General features: G+C 49.3%; 1 protein-coding gene and 1 long non-coding RNA gene across 8 annotated transcripts in view; one reads left to right on the top strand and one right to left on the bottom strand.

Annotated features, from left to right (window-relative positions):
- LOC129391397 (uncharacterized) overlaps positions 1-4,006 on the bottom strand; it is a 40,114-nt gene that overhangs the window by 22,640 nt on the left and 13,468 nt on the right. The window lies entirely within an intron of this gene.
- Positions 1-4,006, top strand: part of CFDP1 (craniofacial development protein 1) — a 157,586-nt gene that overhangs the window by 150,983 nt on the left and 2,597 nt on the right. Inside the window, exons 8-9 of one of the 3 annotated variants that reach the window (XR_003676380.2) lie at positions 2,604-2,797; positions 3,132-3,623. The gene's annotated coding sequence lies outside the window, so the exon portion shown is untranslated. Of the gene's footprint in view, positions 1-2,603; positions 3,624-4,006 lie in introns of those variants that run through there. The other 2 variants (XR_003676381.2, XM_028477418.2) reach the window with 2 other exon arrangements.

The following is a 4,006-nucleotide window of genomic DNA, read 5'->3' as shown; positions in this document are numbered from 1 at the left end:
CGGCCACGGCTCACGGGCCCAGCCGCTCCGCGGCATGTGGGATCTTCCCGGACCGGGGCACGAACCCGTGTCCCCTGCATCGGCAGGCGGACTCTCAGCCACTGCGCCACCAGGGAAGCCCCCGAACTTCATATTAATAAAGCAGTAAACACCACATCCTGCCCCTGTGGGCAGGCGGTGGGGCTGTCCTGAGTAACACGGACAGGTTTTGGGGGAGGTAGGGTTCCAAAGACTGGAATTCAGAATCCTGCCTGGACATCTACCAGCTCTGTGACCTTGAGCACAGTTCAGCTTTCTGAACCTTCATTTTCTGGTCTGTAAGTGGCCTGAGTAATACCAGAACCTCACAGGGTCGAGATGAGCCAGTGACATGTGCAGGGCACACGCACAGGTCTCCCCCTCCAGTCCTCTAATATGTGGGCAGAACGTCATGCAGCCAAGACCTGATTGTCAGCGCTGCATGGCTGTGAGGTTATGACTCTCATTACTCACCGAGGCCGGGCTGGGTGGTCGGGCTCATTGAGGTGTGTGCATCTTCAGTTGAGAATCATCTTTTCTGTCTTCTTTGAACCATAGCCCACAGTTTTTAAGAACAGGTGGATAATATTTTATCTAGCTCTTCACATCCACACTTAGTGAAAACTAATCTGCCTGACTCCCAAAGGAAGTGACATCTCTTTATCTAGGAGTCGGGAATTGCCAAGGAAAATGTTTGCAGGAAGTGGGGGCCTGAGTCAGCGCTGGGAGGCAGCTCAGTAGCCCTTTGCCAGGCACCGTGCGCCTCCCTTGTCCGTGGCATGGATGACTGAGGAGGGCAGCCAAGGATACTTCCTGCTGGTCTGTGGAGTCCAGAGAATCCCTGAGAGATGAGTTTCCTGGCCTTGCTCTTGCCATCAGTCTTTGTCTTCTTGTCCCAGATAAACGCATCAGATTTCCAGAGCATCTGTTACCTTCCCATTACTGAAAAAAACTGCCCTAAAACAGCATAAGGTCAAAGAATAAAAACAGCCTTCTCTATGTGTTCTGTTCACCTATTTCCCAAGGAACGCAGTCCTCTAATTAGGAACTCTGCATGAGATCCCTAGGGGAGAAGGGCCGCATTAAGAACTAAGTCTTGGGCTTCCCTGGTGGCGCAGTGGTTGAGAATCTGCCTGCTAATGCAGGGGACACGGGTTCGAGCCCTGGTCTGGGAAGATCCCACATGCCACGGAGCAACTAGGCCCGTGAGCCGCAGCTACTGAGCCTGCGCGTGTGGAGTGTGTGCTCCGCAACAAGAGAGGCCGCGATAGTGAGAGGCCCGCGCACCGCGATGAAGAATAGCCCCCGCTTGCCACAACTAGAGAAAGCCCTCGCACAGAAACAAAGACCCAACACAGCAAAAATAAATAAATTAATTAATTAATAAACTCCTACCCCCAACATCTTAAAAAAAAAAAAAAAAAGAACTAAGTCTTGAGTGAGCCGTGCACCATTGGAGCTGAGGAGGAGAACTGGACTAAGACCCCAGGGCCCGATTCATGAGAACTGACAGGTCCAGCAGGCCAGCTGGTACCTGGTACTGCAGAATGATGCAGAAAACCTCTCTAGAAAGGAGTGGCGTGATGGTGCTGCTGGTAGCCAGGCAGGGAGCAGGAAGGCCAGGTGACAGGGCTGTCCAGGTGCTGTGCTGCCTCTTGGCCTCAGCAGGACAGAGAAGGTGTGTGCGGCGTGGCTGTCTGGAGTGCGGTCTTCTTTTGGTATTTGGTATCAGTCTTTAGCCAGAACTGGAATTGCTCAGGCATGTTGGGTAAGGGTCCATGACTTTTTTTTTTTAATTACCAAAAAACCAATAAACAAATAGGAATTGGTGTAAGGTGGTGGACTCCTGGGGAAGCATTCAGAAGCTCTTAGCTTCATCAGTAAATGATGCAGTGGTTCCATGTGCCTGGTGCTTCCTCACAAGTTATCTGACCAGAAGAGGAAACTTGCCTGAGATCAGACTTCAAAACTGCCAGCGATCACACCTATGTCTTATGCCTAGAGGGCAGAAGGCGGGAGGCCCTGCAGGCAAGATGAAACAGCCTCTCATCACCTTCTGGATCCCAGCTCCTAGTTGGAGGATTCACGTTGGAAAGGAAAGATTTGAGTGCAGGGGGACAGAGCAGCCAAAGATGAAGAGATACTTCCAGTTGAGAAGAATGGCAGCTGGCACACTCCGGTGCCAGAAGCTTGTGTCAGAAGTACACCAAAGGCTTGGACACATTGGCTTCAGCTTCCAGTCCTCTGTGCCCTGGGGCGGCATGTGAACCTCTCTTTGGGGAAGAGTGTGCTGCCTCACCTAGACACCCCTGGGCCTTGGGCAGACAAGCCGGTGGGGAGGCATAAGCCCTGCCCCAGAACCAAGTTTCTGTCTTACACGGTGTAGGCAGTGTTGCCCTCTCCTCTTTGGGATGCTGCCTGGTTTCAGCAAGTGAGGGGAGGAGGGGCTGGTGCCCAGGTGACAGTACCTTGGAGAGTTGAGGTCTCCTAAATGCCATCCCACTCACCTCCTTCCCTGGGCACACAGGTGTACCCAGGGTTCCGGCTTCAGGCTTTCCTGCAAAGTCTTTTCCTTTTTTCTGCAGCTTTTTTTTCATGCCCTCTTAAGGCAACTTAGATCCAACAGGACCACCAGATGCAATCTTTGTGCACACGAAGTTGACCACAGAGGGAAAGAGGGCTGTGGAAGTCCTGAAGATTCCACCCTGGTTCCCTGCAGCCTGGAATTGCCCAGTCCCCAGAGACTCTCCTTTCCAGGGCCCCTCTCCATGGTCTGCCGGTGAGCTTTCATTGTTGTACCCTCAGAAAGCTGATGGTGTAGACAGATCTACGCTCAAGTAAGGGACAAGGTGGCTGTGTCAGGGAGGGAAGGGAGAAATGTAACATGAGGAGAACACTGTCAACATCTTACAGTGGGTTTGGTGTCCTGCCTCTAACCTTAGATTGTAGCCCTGCCATCCGGGTTGAGTCCCTCCCTCTGTGTCTCAGATTCCTTGTCTTCAAAAGGTTTCTGAGAATGCTTAATAATCCTGCTCTGCCTACCTCACAGTATTTTATTAAATGAAATACATTATCCAAGTGTTAAGTTACTCTAATTAAATTGCACACTAAAGGCTCCCAGCTCCCCAAGACAGCCAGGCTTCTGTGAGTATAAACTAGCACCGCCTTGAAGAACACTTTGGCGATGTCTCATGAATCTGGAGCTGCACTCGGCCTGTGACACAGCAGCTCTGCTCTTGGCTTGACATCCTAGAGAAGCACCAGCATGTGCACAAGGAGGCAGGCTCATTGGTGATAGTAAAAACCTGGAAACCACCCAGTGCCCATCAGGAGAAGGGGCCAATTGTGAAATAGCCACACAGTGGAATACAGTACAGCAGTGAAATGACTGGGCCAGGGCTACATGCGTCAACACAGATGAACCTCTTAAGCAGCATTGATGCAAAACACCTAACGTACAATCCCAGTTATACACGTTCAAAAGCATGCGAACATAGAGGTGATGGTGGCCCAACATTGTGAATGCACTAAATGCCACTGAATTGTACACTTTAAAGTGGTTAATTTTATGTTACGTGAATTTCACCTCAATAAAATTTTTTAAACATGAGAAAGATATTGTCCTTTGACTCAGAATAATATATATACTATATAATTATATATATTCATATATTCATTCAGTACAAATATATATAAACAAATGGGTGATAAACACTAAATTCAGCATAGTGGTTACCTCTCATGGAATTGGGAAGGTTATACAATAAAAGAAAGATAACAGGAGCTTCGTTTAATGATGTGGGTTTATATCTTCAGTTGGGAGTTGGGGACACAGATATTTCTTATATTATTCATTATACCTTTCTACTCTATTTTAATCTGTAATATTTCAAGATACATTTTTTTTTTTTTTTTGTGGTACGCGGGCCTCTCACTGTTGTGGCCTCTCCCGTTGCGGAGCACAGGCTCCGGACTCGCAGGCTCAGCG

The sequence above is a fragment of the Physeter macrocephalus genome, chromosome 17, assembly GCF_002837175.3.
Source record: "Physeter macrocephalus isolate SW-GA chromosome 17, ASM283717v5, whole genome shotgun sequence".
NCBI classification, from domain to species: Eukaryota; Metazoa; Chordata; class Mammalia; order Artiodactyla; family Physeteridae; genus Physeter; species Physeter macrocephalus.
This window is presented reverse-complemented; position numbering and strand designations above follow the sequence as displayed.